At 40.8% G+C, this 16706-nt stretch overlaps 6 non-coding genes across 6 annotated transcripts; all 6 read left to right on the top strand.

Moving 5' to 3' along the window:
* Positions 1-4611: 4611 nt before the first annotated feature.
* trnac-gca (transfer RNA cysteine (anticodon GCA)) lies at positions 4612-4683 on the top strand. Its single transcript has one exon. It is a non-coding gene; the product is annotated as a tRNA-Cys (tRNA).
* A 156-nt stretch (positions 4684-4839) lies between these two features.
* trnac-gca (transfer RNA cysteine (anticodon GCA)) lies at positions 4840-4911 on the top strand. The gene has a single exon. It is a non-coding gene; the product is annotated as a tRNA-Cys (tRNA).
* A 142-nt stretch (positions 4912-5053) lies between these two features.
* trnac-gca (transfer RNA cysteine (anticodon GCA)) lies at positions 5054-5125 on the top strand. The gene has a single exon. It is a non-coding gene; the product is annotated as a tRNA-Cys (tRNA).
* Positions 5126-5225: 100 nt separating this feature from the next.
* On the top strand, positions 5226-5297 carry trnac-gca (transfer RNA cysteine (anticodon GCA)). Its single transcript has one exon. It is a non-coding gene; the product is annotated as a tRNA-Cys (tRNA).
* Positions 5298-10915: 5618 nt separating this feature from the next.
* trnac-gca (transfer RNA cysteine (anticodon GCA)) lies at positions 10916-10987 on the top strand. Its single transcript has one exon. It is a non-coding gene; the product is annotated as a tRNA-Cys (tRNA).
* A 162-nt stretch (positions 10988-11149) lies between these two features.
* Positions 11150-11221, top strand: trnac-gca (transfer RNA cysteine (anticodon GCA)). Its single transcript has one exon. It is a non-coding gene; the product is annotated as a tRNA-Cys (tRNA).
* Positions 11222-16706: the final 5485 nt, after the last annotated feature.

Genomic DNA, 16706 nt, shown 5'->3' with positions numbered 1-16706 from the left:
AAATAGTAATTAAGCATATACATAGCGGCTCCCTGATGCCCGCAAGTCAGATAAAATCTCCCGGAATCTAGAATGAGCGGCCAAGAGTGACACACACACACACACACACACACAAATGCGCACGCAGGCGACACAGACTTTTTCCCCAATCGCGTATTAAATCCGTTATCTGATATACAATCTAGCGCACTGTGTAGGAAACATAAATCAATTGTCTATTATACTGTCTAGTGCACTATGTAGGGAACCTAAATCATAAGTCTATTATCTAGTACACTATCTAGTGCACTAAGTAAGGAACATAAATTCTTTTCTAATATACAATCTAGTGCACTATGTAGGGAACATAAATCTATTATCTTTCACACTATCTAGTGCACTATGTAGTACACATTAATGTGTTTGTGACGCGAACAGTTAGCTTAGTAGCTCAGTTAGCAGCTCCTAAAAGTTCTGTCATCACCCATATCCTTTAATGTGTCCGAGAGGTTTTTTAGCTTTTTTTGGGCGTCGGGGTCGAGGTCCGGGTCCGGGGGTGGTACCTCCGCAACTTGGGATGTCTGTATTATGGCCATCTTATAAAACTCTAACTTCCAAACAAAGATTATATGAGAACAACTTTATTAAGTGCCATTTAGAGAAGCAAAGATCATTTAATGACGTACCATTTTGTAGCAGAGTCACTGAGCAGTGCATTTATTGGCGTTTACTGACATTAGCAAGCTTGTGGTTAATACGCTGGACGATTCAGGGATGAAAGCATCTGCTATATAAACGAATTCACCAAATGAAGCACAAACCACGTTGCTCTGCTCCTTCCTTCCATTGTACTCTGTTTCATTTTCTCAGAAAGGGTTCAAGTGAGACGCTAAACCAGCAAAACATGCAGAAAGAATTTCATGTCCAACGAATCGCTCGCTAGATTACGCTGCGGCCGAGCGTTCTCCGAAGCCGCGAGCTGGAAAATTCCATAAATAGCGCAGGAAATGATATTAGCATTCGTACCATTCTTCTTCATTTAGATCCGATATTGATAGAATTAGTGCTGGAAAAAGGAAATCATCGAGTTCTGATGGTGCGCTGCGCCTTCGTAAACCTACATTAGCCTGGGATCAGATCACACGAGCACACGGTCTGGGGCCGCCTGACCTCCGGTAACGTACCGCCAACACACAGCGAGGCCATTAAACAAACAGGACATGAGCAACGGCAGCACCATCATTATAATAACAATAATGAAGCTCCGGCTAAGCTTATTGTGCTAATTCGATCTGCCACCCACGAGCCTTATTTTAGCCCGCGACTCGATAGCAAGCGCCCGTGAATCGTGCTCCTTTACTACTGCACATACGTCTGACACACACTCGTGTTTTCATTCAGCCCATAAACAAAAACAATGACACCGCCGTTCCCGCAATAACAACATGTGGTCAGGTTAGCCCGGGGAATGTGTTTGTGTGTGGCGAGGATCGGACGGGCCCGGGAGTCGACCGCGGGATTGCGCAACTGCATTGTTATGTCTGCTTCGACGCGAAAACCGACGGCCGCCGGGCCGTACAGTTTGCTAGCGGTTTTCCCCACAGGAAATAGAAAGTTATGTAGCAAGTAACAACTTTAATTCCTTCCATGCTAGTCATTCATAACTTGGGTTGATTGCTTTAGACACAGAACGCGGGTTACTGCCGGGTTACTTTGGCGCTATTTACATTTACATTTGTGGCATTTAGCAGACGCTTTAATCCAGTTAGAGCAATTGAGGGTTAAGGGCCTTGCTCAGGGGCCCAACAGTGGCAACTTGGCAGCATCGGATGCAGTCAGATGATCGCTCAGAATTAAGGCACCTCAGTAGGCAGCATTTTTTTTTCTCCCGATTTAGCGCATCCAATTTGTCTTCCGCTGCTGACAGACTCCAGATTTGCATCCAAGGAGAGCACGCCACTGCCCACGCCTTCTTTACACATGTGCCGCACGGGCGTCTCCTCTGCCAATCAGGGTCCTTACACAGCGTATGAAGGAACACCCACCCACCGCTGCGCCACCTGGGCGCCAGTAGGCAGCATTTTAAGGTATCTAAGAATTCAGACAGCCTCCTTCTCTAACTACAATATAATGAAGGTCGCCTCACAGCAAGAAGGTCCTGGGTTCCATCCCCAAGAGGGGCGGTCCGGGTCCTTTCTGTGTGGAGTTTGCATGTTCTTCCTCCGGGAGCTCCGATTTCCTCCCACAGTCCAAAAACATGCAGTCAGGTTAATTGGAGAAACTGAATTACCCTGTAGGTAAATGGGTGTGTGTATGTGTATGTGTGTGTGTGTGTCTGCCCTGCCCTGTTATTGTGTGCCTTGCGCCCATTGAAAAGCTGGGATAGGCTCTAGCACCCCCACTGTGGACCCACTGACTCTCAGACCAGGTTGTAGTCCTGCCTTGTGTCTAACATGTCCAGGCGTCATGACCCTAATCCTGAAAATAAACAAATGACAAAATGTTTACGTGGCCTGGTGTCGGATTACCGGCCAGTAAAGCCGGTCTGGGTCGGGATTGCGGGACGTATAACGGGGCGGCCGGGCTGTGGATACCCGTAAGCCGCGGGCTTATCCGAGAGGGTGCGATTGCTGTGTCAGTGAGTGGAGCTGTGAAGGTCAGGTATGAATAATAGGAAGAGCTTTCCGTCCGTCCGCTGGAGCCGAGCAGGCTTTCGATTGAGAGATAAAATCAGGATGTGTTTAGCTTGTTCGGTGGCGGGCGTCGCTGCCAGAGCTAATCTAATCCTCGAGCGGTTATTCATCGGTTATATAAGAAATACAAAGCGAACGACAGACAGTGAGAAATAATGTGGGTGAAAACAAAAGCTGAACAGACTACATGCCAATCGAGTTCAGTCACAAACGCAACCGAGCACCAATGATGTCAAACCTGCGTCCAGCAGAGCGGCCGAATTCTTTCATGAATAACCTAGCGGTGTGGCCGGCCTCGTCTCACACATATTTCTAACACATACGAGAGGGTTTTTTTTTCATTACATGCCTCATTACTCACAGACTAAATAAAGAATCAAATCAATGATGGACTGGCATGAGTCCGGCATTTTAAAAATCACAATCAGGGAGGATTTTAGCAAAATAGTTAGGACATTAAGTTTAAAATATGGACAAGTGAACAGTCTACACACACTATTGATGTTCACTATATGGCAAAAACATCCTATTAAACATCTACATTAAACATCCATCAGTGTGGAGCTGCACCCACATTAGGATGGTTGTAGCCTGGTGGTTAAGGTACTGAACTAGTAATCGAAATGTCACTGGTCCAAGCCCCACCACTGCCAGGTTGCCACCGGTGGGCCCTTAAGCAAGGCCCTCAACCCTCAATTTCTCAGACAGTATACTGTCACAGTACTGTAAGTCCCTTTGGTTAAAAGCATAGGCTAAATGCCGAAAATGTAAACATACACTATATGGTCAAAACATCCTTTTTAACATCTACATTGTACATCCTATTAATGTAGAGCTGTACACACCCGCACCACACACACACATACACACACTTTCAATATACACTATATGGCCAAAAGTATGCAGACAACTGTCCATGAGCATCCTATGAATGTCAAGTTACACCCCTACCCACCACCACCACCACACACACACTTTTAATGTCCACTATAAGGTCAAAACATCCTATTAAACATTTACAGTAAACATCCTATTAGTGTGGAGTTACATCCCCGACAACCCAAAATCCCCCCCCCCCAACCCCCCATACACATACACACTTTCAATGTACACTATATGGTCAAAAGAATCCAGACAACTGTCTATGAACATCCTAGGAATGTCGAGTTACACCCCCCACACACTTTGCAGCTATAACAGACTCGGCTAAGAGCTACAAAGCCACAACAAGCAGTTCCAAGCTTAGTAAATGTGCAACTAAAATAAATAAATAAATAAAGTTTACTAGGTGCCACAATTTTCCCCCACAATATCAGATTAAGCTGTAAAAATTGAGTGACAATGCAACTCCATAGAAAAACAATAGCTAATCGGTTTCACTGCATATCATGTGAAAGCAGCCTTACTGTTGTTTAGTAAGAAAGTCCATCTTGTTTCAGTTAGAGATTTAATAGTGACTTAGCATTTTATCTGTGTGATATTTTATCGAACTAGCTCTCCATAAACACACCAGTAACAATTATACTTTCAAACTAAGCCTCCTAACTTACTACTATTTGTATTCTAGTACATAATATAGATGTATAAACGTATACAATGTAAATAAAATGCAATACCTGCAGACTTGTGAAGTGGAGGCTTCCTCTATTTTGGATCTACTTGCTGCAATACTGATGTCAAAGTCACTCAGAGGTCAACAGTTCACACGTCACTGTTAAACTAACCTCACATTTTTAAATAATATAAACATTTCATGATTATTCCAATTGCTAAATGATTTCTGATTGTGATTTTTAAAATGGCTGATTTAAATATGACAAGATTTAAGGTTTGTTTGTTGTATTAGCAAATTAATTGGCTCCAGAAGCGGTGTACGATGGTTCACCCTGGCTTCAAAACTGTGCCATGACTTGTCATGATTTTCCTTCTTTGAGTGAATGGGGGTATAGCTCAGTGGTAGAGCATTTGACTGCAGATCAAGAGGTCCCTGGTTCAATTCCGGGTGCCCCCTCAGCTGGTTTTACAGGGACAGGTAGTCTAGTGGGTAGAACTGTATCCCAGCCCAGCTCTGCTATGCAGCCACTTAACTATCTTGGTTCCTGAAGCACTGTACAATAGTTGACCCCAGCTTCAAAAACATGCCATGATCTTCTTCTCTTTTGGAAGTGGGGGTATAGCTCAGTGGCAGAGCATTTGACTGCAGATCAAGAGGTCCCTGGTTCAAATCCGGGTGCCCCCTTGGTGCATTTTACGGGTATAGTGGTATCCTAGTGGGTAGAGCTGAATCCCAGCTCTGCTATGCATCCACTGTTGGACCCTTAACTATCTTGGTTTCAGAAGCACTGTACAATGGTTGACCCTAGCTTCATAAATCAGCCAGTGGGGGTATAGCTCAGTGGTAGAGCATTTGACTGCAGATCAAGAGGTCCCTGGTTCGAATCCGGGGGACCCCTTGATGTATTTTACAGGTACAGTGGTAGTCCAGTGTTTTACCCCCCAGCTTCAAAAACATGCCATGACATACCATGATTTTCTTTTTATTTGTGTAGATGTGGGGGTATAGCTCAGTGGTAGAGCATTTGACTGCAGATCAAGAGGTCCTTGGTTCAAATCCGGGTGCCCCCTCAACCCATTTTACAGGGACAGTGGTATCCTAGTGGGTAGAGCTTCGGGCTATCAATCAAAGGTTTGAGAGTTTGAAGCCCAGCTCTGCCATGCAGTCACTGTTGGTCCCTTAACCTCCTTGGCTCCAGACACATCGTTCAATGGTTAACCCATAGCTTTGAAACAGAGTTAGTCAAGTCAAGTCAAGTCAACTTTATTTATATAGCGCTTTTTACAATATACATTGTCTCAAAGCAACTTTACAAAATCCAGGACCAACAGATACAAAAACCCCTGTTGAGCAAGCCGAGGGCGACTGTGGCAAGGAAAAACTCCCTGAAAATTACAGGAAGAAACCTTGAGAGGAACCAGACTCAGCAGGGCCCATCCTTCTTGGGTGGTCTGGAGGATACTTTAAATAAATACACGATTTACACAAATCATACAAACACAGAATTGAATGATCTAAAAGTCATACAGTGGTAATAAATAGATAAATAAACAATTAAATAATAATAGAGTTGTTATCCGCTCTAGTCTTCAATAAAGTCTGTAGTGATTTCTTGTCGTTGCAATTACTCCAGACCCGTCACATCTGACAGGAGCAGCATCGTTGTCCCGGCAGTCTCGACTTTAATCCTTAACCTCGGCGGGTAAACAGGTTTCCATCAGAATGCCCTCGGGGTAAAACAACAGAGAATGTAGTTAATAATGTACAATGCTAGTTGACAAACAGTTTTACAGAGAGTTTTAGACTCCGGCAGCCCTAATTATTACAGCATAACTAAAAGGGAGAGCGAGCAGGTAACAAGGTCATGAAGGCTTTCACAGGACATCAGCGCCCACCTCTCCTACCCAAACCAGAGTGATCGGACAAGAGAGGCAGAACGACAGCGACCCAACATCCCTGATCACCACAAGTTTCTATGACCAAGAACCCCCAAGCTCTGCTCCTTTGTCTATATTAATCAAAAGCCTGAGAAAATAAATATGTTTTCAGTTTAGACTTAAACATTGAGACTGTGTCCGAATACCGAACAGAGGCAGGAAGATTATTCCAAAGTTGTGGAGCTTTGTAAGAAAACGCTCTTCCACCAGCTTTGGTCTTTTTAATTTTAGGAACTATAAGTAACCCTGCATCTTGTGAACGAAGTGGACGTGCTGGGTTGTAGTAATTAATAAGCTCACTCAGATACTGTGGAGCCAGACCATGTAGCGCTTTATAGGTTAGTAAAAGTATTTTGTAATCAATGCGAAATTTAACTGGCAGCCAGTGTAGAGATGATAGAACAGGAGTGATATGATCAAATTTTTTAGTTCTAGTTAGCACTCGAGCTGCTGCATTTTGAACTAACTGGAGTTTGTTTAAGGATCTACCAGAGCATCCAGTTAGAAGAGCATTACAATAATCTAACCGAGAAGTTATAAACGCATGGATCAGTTTTTCGGCGTCATTAACAGATAGTATATTTCTTATTTTAGAGATATTACGCAAATGATAGAAAGCAACTCTAGTAATATTATTAATGTGTGTATCAAAGGAGAGATCTGAATCTATTGTGACACCTAAGTTTTTTACATCTGGGCTGGGAGTAACAGAGAACGTGTTTAAGTTTAGCACCAGGTTAGACAACTTGTCTCTTGCAGCTTTAGAGCCAACAAGTAAAACCTCAGTTTTATCTGAATTAAGTAAAAGAAAATTACACGACATCCAGTTTTTTATGTCGTTTACACAATCTTCTATCTTACTGATTGTGTCAGTATCATTTGGTTTGGCTGATATATACAGCTGTGTGTCATCTGCATAGCAGTGAAAGTTTATGCCATGTTTATGAATAATTTCACCTAGTGGAAGCATATAGCGTGTAAATAATAGCGGTCCAAGTACCGACCCCTGTGGAACACCACACTTTACTTTTGTAGTTTCTGAGCATTTATTATTTACATAAACGAATTGAGAGCGGTCAGTCAAATATGATTGAAACCAAGAGAGTGCGAGTCCTTTAACACCTACTGTATTTTCTAGCCTCTCCAGTAAAATGTTATGATCGACCGTATCAAACGCTGCACTAAGATCTAATAGAACAAGAAAAGAGACACATCCATTATCAGAAGACATTAACAACTCGTTAACTACTCTAATTAATGCGGTTTCGGTACTATGGTTGGGTCTAAATCCTGATTGAAATTATTCATGAATACAATTTTCATTCAAATAAGAACATAGCTGTTTGGAAACGACTTTTTCTAATATCTTTGAGACAAAAGGAAGGTTTGAAATTGGCCTATAATTAGATAAAACATGTGGATCAAGATTAGGTTTTTTAATCAGGGGTTTAATAACAGCACTTTTAAACAATTTAGGTACATACCCAAGGCTAAGGGATGCATTGATTAATGTAAGCAGGGGCTCTACAATAGCTGGGAGTAAATCTTTAAGTAAACGAGTTGGAACAGGATCGAGTATACACGATGATGACTTCGATGATTTAATCAACACAGTTAGTTCATTTTGGGAGATTGGATTAAAGGAATTTAGTTGGATTAACTCGTTACTATTATCACCAATGCTGCTCGGAGTGAGTCCATACTTAACATTGGCAAGTGACACACTCTGACTCTGAAGTCGTATTTTTTCTATCTTGTCATTAAAGAATTTTAAAAAATCATCACTGGTACAGTCAGGCGGTATATTAGATTCAGTTTCATTAACGTTTTTAGTTAATTTGGACACTGTCTCAAAAAGGAATCTAGGATTGTTTTTATTTTTCTCTATTAGGGATGAATAATATACAGATTTAGCTTTTATAAGTGCATGTTTATACTCAGTTAGAGCATCTTTCCAAGCAATCTTATACACCTCCAGTGTAGTGTGACGCCACTTACGTTCTAATTTCCGTGCTGCTTGTTTAAGTGCGCATGTGTGGTCATTGTACCATGGAGCAAGTTTTTTCTCCCTAATCAGTTTAGTTTTGAGTGGGGCTACGTTATCTAAGGTTGTGCGCAGTACGGTTTCTAGGTTTTGAGTTGCCTGATCTAGTTCTTTAGGTTCTGATGCTGATATATTTGGTAATTCTGGTAGGCAGTTTATGAACGCTGCTGCAGTTGCAGATGTAATAGTGCGCTTACATTTAAAACGATTTGGTTGCTGTATATTATTGGACAGGGACACTTCATATATTAGTAGGGAGTGATCAGAGATTAAGTCATTCTGTGGTATAATTTCCAGGTTGTCTATGTTTATACCATAAGTAAGTATTAAATCTAAGGTATGTTTACAGCGGTGAGTGGGTCCTGTTACATTTTGGGTGATGCCTAAGGATTCTAAAATAGAATCAAACGCAATTTTGAGTGGATTACACTTATCCTCATAATGAATATTAAAGTCACCAACAATTAAAGCTTTCTTAGTTGATAAAACTAATTTAGAAAGAAAATCGGCAAATTCGTTAAGAAATTCTGAGTAAGGACCAGGGGGTCGATAAACAGTAACCAGTTTAAACATACTATTTTTATCAGATGAACATTTATTGGTTATGTCAGAGATAAGAACTTCAAACGAGTTTGTTATGGGAGTTGATTTTACAGTAAGACCTATGTCTTTATCATAAATTGCGGCTATTCCTCCACCACGACCGCTAAGACGTGGCTTATGTTCATAACTGTAACCCGGAGGAGATGCTTCATTTAAACCTAGATACTCATCAGGTCTAGCCCAGGTCTCGGTTAAACACAGGGCACTAAGACAATTATCTGTAATTATTTCATTTACAATTACTGTTTTGCATGCAAGTGACCTGATGTTTAGAAGTCCTAACTTTAGTTTAACTTTACTAGGGTTTTCATGATGCTCATTTAGATTAATTTTAATTAAGTTATTATGACATACTTTTTGATTTTGTTTTGGCTTACACCTGCCACGGTAAACAGACACAGTCTCAATGGTTTGTGACCTAAGGATTCCGGGTGACGTCCGATGGCGACTCGCAGACAGTCGGTTAGGCCTGTTAGTCTGCTGCCTGGTCTTGGCTCTGGATAGTCATTAACACTAACACTAGACACTAGATTAACACTAGATTAACACTATCTGCCGCTACACTAACGCGGTGGTAAAGCCTGTCACCTATGCTGCAAGAAATGCGAGCAGCACCCTCCCACGTGGGGTGGACACCATCCCGCTTCAAAAGACCAGGCCTTCCCTCAAAGGTGGACCAGTTATCTACAAAATCGATGCAGTTTTCTGAGCACCATTTAGACATCCAGCGGTTCAGCGACAACAACCTGCTGTAGGTTTCGCCACTGGGTCGAATCGGTAAGGGGCCAGAGCACACTACTGCCTCAGACATCGACCTAGCTAACTCACACACCTCTTTAACATTACTCTTAGTAACCTCAGACTGCCGTAAACGAACATCATTAGTGCCGACGTGGATAACAATCTTCGAAAATCTACGATTAGCATTAGCCAGCACTTTCAGATTTGCTCTGATGTCAGGCGCCCTGGCCCCCGGAATACAAGTGACTATGGTTGCTGGTGTCTCTATGGGGGTTGCAATACGCACGTGTCGGAGCTGAGAATCTCCTATAACCAGAGCACTTACATTAACAGGCTTCTCAGCGGGTGGCTCACTGAGTGGGGAAAACCTGTTGGACACGTGCAACTGAGATGGTCGGTGCTTTTCCCTACGACTATGTCGCCGAGACGTCACCCAGTCGCCCCGCTGTGAGGGCTCTAATGCCGGAGTCTGGGGTTCTGTACCTGAACTGCTGGCATTCGGGGCTGCTACAGCTGAATCTAAGTCCTCACTAGTAGTAGTCTGTTCTAACGCCCGAATGCGCCCTTCTAACACTGAGATCTTCTCCGTTAGACTAACCACTAATCTACACTTATCACATGTAAAGTTATCACTAAACACGGAGAAGGAATAACTGAACATATTACACTCGGAACATGGATACAAAGCTCCTGCTGGGGCCATAGTAACAAAGAAATATACTTAGCTTTACAAGATGAGTTGGAGATGATGTTTATGTTGGATTCACCGGCGCTTCTGCTGGTAGTCACAGAAGAACGGCTTTAATTCCGGATGAAACAGGCGATGATGAGCTGGAATACAAAAACCACCAAGCAAAGCAACACAAATGCGCTTCGTTCGGACAAAAGCGGCTGTAATTCTAAAGGAAAACGGTGTTATGCGCTGGTGTACAAAACAAATAAACGCGCTTCCTACGAACAGAAACGGTTATAACTCCCCACAAAACAGAGGTGTTTTAAGAGCTGAAATACAGAACACAACCAAACACAAACGTGCTTCGTGCGGACCGAAAACGGTTTTAATTCTGGATAATTATGATGTTTATGCGCTGAAGTACAAAAACAAACAAAACCGGCTTCGTTCGGATGCCGGTAGCAGAAGTTTCCTAGTTTCCAACACAGCACGAATTTACGTTAGTAAACACAAGCGCTTTTTTACGATAAACAAAATAAAACTAAATCAACAACACACGGAAGATTAACGTATAAATTATATGTTTAAAACATACGTATATAAAAAGTTATTTAGCTAAAGGCTACAAACAAACAACTAGGCTAGCGTCTCAGCGTGCGTACCACCGGAAGTGACGTTCCAGGTCACGTGGGGGGTATAGCTCAGTGGTAGAGCATTTGACTGCAGATCAAGAGGTCCCTGGTTCAAATCCAGGTGCCCCCTTAAATCATTTTACAAGGACAGGTAGCCTAGTGGGTAGAGAGTTTGAATCCCAGATCTGCTATGCAGCCACTGTTTGGACCTTGAGCAACTCCCATAACCCTCTCAGCTCCACGGGCGGTATATAACAAGCTGGAAAATGTGACAAAAGCATTTGTCTGTTGTGGGGGTATAGCTCAGTGGTAGAGCATTTGACTGCAGATCAAGAGGTCCCCGGTTCAAATCCGGGTGCCCCCTCAATTTGTTTTACATGGACAGTGGTCTGGGTAGCATGCATGTGTTGGACAGTCTTAGACTGGACCTCTGCTGTTTGTTTATAAGCATGCCCTTATGTGCCCCTTTAACAACCCCCGATTGACCAGCTCTAGTCTGTGTTGTTTACATACGTTCTTGTGTGGGCATGTCAGTGTTTACCACGTCTGTCCGACACTCCAATCCAATCATCTTTCAGCACTCACTGACCTCGCCCAGGACTGGAAATCAAACAGGATTACTCAACGCATTTGATACCATCACAGATCCACTGAGAGTGGTCGCAGAGGCTCAGACAGGTGGGACTCGAGCTAAAAGGATTGCTCGGTTAAGGTCAGGGACGTGCAGGTTTCTCTTGCTGCGAATGCAGTGTTCTGGAAGGACTTTGGGAAATGCACATGTCCTTCCAATGCTGTCGATTGTGTCAACTGAGTGCTGACAGGGCAAAAGGGGTTACAGTCGTCCATTCTGTGCCTCAGATTAGACTAAGACTTTAACATAAAATAGCCCAAAAGAACTAAGTATGAGAAGTCTGGCTCTTTTGAATGGGGCTTTAATTTTGCTCTGATATGCAGTGAAGTCCATTCAAAGATTATTTTGGAAATGAAGCTGAGTGGCACAGAGTTCTAATCAATTAATTTACCAATGCAGAGAGTTTAATGGTCCTACTGACCTAGCCAGGCTCATCTTTACGTAGGAATAACTTCCCACACTTAATATATAGATATATAATGTTTTTATTTTTACATTTCATTTTCTTCAACCGCTTTGACTTGGTCAGGTTGGCACTGGGCACAAGGCAGGGAACAGCATGAACAGGGTGACAATTCATTGCTTAGAATAGAATAGAACAGAATCTTTATAGTCACTATACGCAGGTACAATGAAATTTTTGTATGGCATCTCTCCAATAGAAGTAGCAGCAGCAGTAGAGAAAATAGTAATAAAACAGTAAAAAAATATATAAAATAATAAAAAATAATAAAATAAAGATATAAAATATTTTGATTAATATAAAAATATATAAAAGGAATAAAAATGAAATGAAAATATACAAATATTTTATTAACATAAAAACATAAAAATAAACAATGAAATAAAAATATGAAAATATTTTATTAATTTAAAAATATATAAAAAAAGAAATAAAAATATAACAATATTTTATTAATATAAACATATATAAAAACATAAAATACAAGTGAAATAAAAATATAAAAATATTTTATTAATATAAAAATATATATAAGAAAATAAAATAAAAATATAAAAATATTGTATTAATAAATAAATATATGTAATAAAATAAAATAAAAATATGAAAATATTTTATTAATATAAAAATATATAAAAAATAAAATAAAAATGAAATAAAAATATAAAAATATTTTATTATTATAAAAATGTGTTAAAAAAAAAGAAAATATTTCCTACAAGTGTATGTAAGCTACATACTTTTAACCGTCCAATTTTACTATGTATGTGCCTTTCTTTTCGAAGGACAAGAGCCAATCTATTTCAAAAAGCGACAAATGCAAGTTCAGCCTCTGGATCTCCTTCACTCTGATGATCTGAGGATTTAATCAGGGTCAGATTAGGGGTTTGACTTTTCTATCACCTTTCCAAGAATGTCACAGTATAAATACACGATCAAGCAGCCGCTGTGTTGCTGTGACAAAGAGATGCGCTGATATAAAAATACCCCCCCCGCGATGTATAATTAAAGTCGCTCTTCTGCCCTGATAATAGACGTGTTATTCTCGGGACAGAAACGGGGGCAGCGCTGAGTATTTTACAATGCTAACACTGCTAATATTAGTATAAGATTTATACGGACAGATGGTAGCACTGAATGTCATAATTGGTCAACATGTTTTGTTTTTTTATCACTTGGAATGGGCTCAGGGCTCAGGACTCAGGTTTGATTAACAGAACAGAGATTAAATTTCCAACCTGCAAAAGACTTTAGGGTTTATTAGTAAATAAGACAGTTTCCTTGTCGCACATGAAGCACTTATGATATTAATTTCTTTAATAATGCCATAAAATGTGGTGTTATTCAATAAATCATAACAACAGACGACACTGTGTTTATATCTTTATGATATAATAATAGACAAGCACATTTGACCTCATTACTAGCCATTAATTGCCCCCGTCCAAATTTTTTTGGAATGTTTTGCAGGCCTGAAATGCAGGAACAAATGAGATAAAGTTGACCCAACAAAATGTTCCACCGTTTTCTAATGTCCAGTGTCTACAGGCCAGGTCATCCTTATGGTCGTCCTCCAAATAAAAAGGGTTAGGGTTCTGGTTGCTTAATGGATTTTCACTGCATTTACACCAAATGAATCTTGGAGATCAGGATATCCAATAAATTGTGTCCTTGGTAAGTAGGTTCTAATTGTATTTACTAGAAATACAAATTAAATAAAGCCTTGTTGGTAGGAACCCCCTGTTGGTATCTTTGAACACAAGACCATGTTGACCAGACCTTCATAATACCGTGGCTTTTATTACCTCTATCCAGGATTGTCCTTTCATCCTGGATTTACTGATTAATTCTTCACTTCTTGGAGGTTTAATCCTCTTACACAACGTTTACACAACAATCTCCCCACTTACTTGATTCGCTCATCTAACTGAACACATCTGTGCCAAGAAATAAGTCGTATAGACCCTCCCTAGAGCCAGGCAATGCAAATTAAGTCCCCCACACTTTACCCATAGTACCATCAACCTCATAACTCAATGTTGAAATTATAATGGAAAGTTATAATGGATGTTTGAAAGGTATAGTCCAAAGTCGCCATGAGGTTCTCAGAGCAAAAAAAACTTGCATGTCTCAAGTCTGGAGAATCTGTCGGGTTATTTTAGCCCAAAAAGTCACTGGGAACAAAGACTCATTAGGAAGAAAGCAAACTTAAAACCGCCTTTAAACTCTGTTAACAAATACACCCACCTTGAAGGCGAGGATTAAAGTCACTACACCGTTTGAAGCGGCTGTGTTTCAAATCACAAACTACTGTAATAAAAAGCACGTTTAATTGGTGCACATAAAAACATTCGTTACACACCAAGTCGGCCATAAGAACCAGTTTGGGACGCACTGGTATCTATAAACGACACCCACATGAGTACAAATCACAAGAATCAAGTGAGGAGAACAAAGCAGTAAAACAGAATGGAAATTTTGTGTAGGATATAAACCATACAATGTGCTACAATAGAAGAAACGTAAAGTCAATAACCGTGCTTTGAAGGTAATTGCTAAATGTTTTCTACCTCCAAGAGAACTGAATGAAATGGTAAGTGTATTTTTAAACCCTTCACTTACAAGTCTTGGCTCATTCACTGAATTATATATGTAAGGGCTCTTATTGGAATAATTTGAAGCAAACAATCCATAACTATTCAATTTTAGGCGCAGTGGACGTCATAACTAAATACTTGCATGCCGGGGTCACTCTACCACCAGGTCACATTTGATTGATTTCCCAGAACTTGCTGGTTAGATAAACTTTCCAGTAGCGCTGTGACTGAGATACTTTTTATAATGAGGTATTTCGTCAGAATGAAGACATCGTGTCTTGCACAATGCTGAAAAATGTATTTTACATCAGCATCAGCACCAGCACTCCATCCTAGATCGCTCTCGTAAGCTGGGTGAAGTCTTGCAGTATGTTTGATTCTTGTCATTTTGCACTCTGGACTACATACCTGTTGATTCTGGTTTAAAAATCACACAAACACCCACCTTGTGAACTGTTTCAAACAGCCTGGACTCTCCTGAGTCTGCGCTGTTACAGCTACATAGTCCTTTGCTACTGTGGAAACTTGCCACACTGGAGTTCAGACTGCAGAGTCACGCTGGAGGTCTCTCGAGTGACACCAAGAGTGAGAGAGACGAGAGAGAGTTCTAGATAATGATGATGAATGTGCTTGGCAAATGATTTTAACGTAGTGCTAAGCTCACAAGGATACTCGCATGTTGCACCAATACGAGCCTCGGTTCTGGAAAAGTTGGGACAGCATGTAAAATGCACACAGTACAAAGAACAATGCTTTATTTCACCAAATCCAATTCAAACCTAGTCCTTTTAAGCTAGGATGGGTTCAGACCTGCTACTTTGCCATGGATGCATCAGCAAATAATCAAACAATTTAAGAAAAACGTTCTTTAATGAGCAATTGAAAGAAATTTCAGGTGTTTTACTTATATACTACATTGCATAATATCTATAAATAATTTAGGGAATCCAAAGCAATATCTGTGTGCACATGGCCAGGCTAAAACGCACTACTTAATAGGTGTGACCGTCAATCCCTTCAACCGATCATTAGAAATACTACTACAGAATAATTTTCTTTTCCCAGCCTGTTGCACTTCATTCTGGTTTCTGATGCAATTTTTATATATATTTATTTAATATTTAACTATAACTACACCTCAAACTAGGAAAAACTAGGAATAGTTTTGGAGTAGACACACTTTTCTTCCTAAAATCATATATATTGTTTATGGTACAGTAGTTTTAGGACATGAAGAGTCAAACTGCAACAACAATGTAAATAAATAAATAAATAAAACGTATATGGTTTAAATCAATCACCAGGTGGGGCGGTCCAGGTCCTTTCTGTGTGGAGTTTGCATGGTCTTCCCATGTCTGTGTGGAGTTTACTGTGGTTGGACAAGCTCTTGCAAATAAAGGACATTGTGCTTTTGGGCCAAAAACCAATCATCTTCAAATTCAAAAGCCACAGTCTGTCTTGTTATGGGTGTGGTAATGCCCTTAGCATGACCAATTTGCACATCATTAAAGCCAAAAGTGGTCTAATATGTCAGCTTGAGCTAAAAGTCTGAGTCTCGGCAGTGCTGCTGACCTATTGCCTTGATCTGACCCATGGCCATGTCTCAGGAGGAAATGTTTGATTGGGGTTTCTCTTCCACTGCAGTATGCAATCCCTGGGAGTGGTCAAGCACCAACACAAGTGGTGGGGAATTCACATGGTGCATAGCATGACCTTCAGTATGCACCAATTCTGGATGGGAACACTCCACTCATTGGGGAAAAGAAGTGGTCAGCAAACTTCAAAACACTAACGGGTAATGCAGTGCAAAAACAATGGGAAATGCAAGATGCATACCCAGGTATGATTGGTGTACAATGGCTGACCTTACACTCTGACCCCAGCTTCCAAACAAGCTGGGATTGCTTTGCTATTATTAGTTTAACTTTGATTATTTATAATTTCATATGGGACACTAGTGGAACAAACTTTCCTCGCAGCTTGTGTGCGTCACTCCCTTCCTTAGACGGACCAGATTTCGCTTGCATCAACTCACGTTGCACAGCACGCGTCTACCCAGCCTGCCCTCACCCTGCAGTTTCCTGTGCATTCGTCAGCCTGTGTCATCCGCTCATTAAAAGTCAGTTTGAATCTTCTGGAGGTGGTAATGAGTGCTGCT

Source organism: Trichomycterus rosablanca, chromosome 10 (genome assembly GCF_030014385.1).
Source record: "Trichomycterus rosablanca isolate fTriRos1 chromosome 10, fTriRos1.hap1, whole genome shotgun sequence".
Lineage (NCBI taxonomy): Eukaryota > Metazoa > Chordata > Actinopteri > Siluriformes > Trichomycteridae > Trichomycterus > Trichomycterus rosablanca.
The sequence above is the reverse complement of the archived record's forward strand: the minus strand, read 5'-3'. Positions and strand labels throughout refer to the sequence as shown.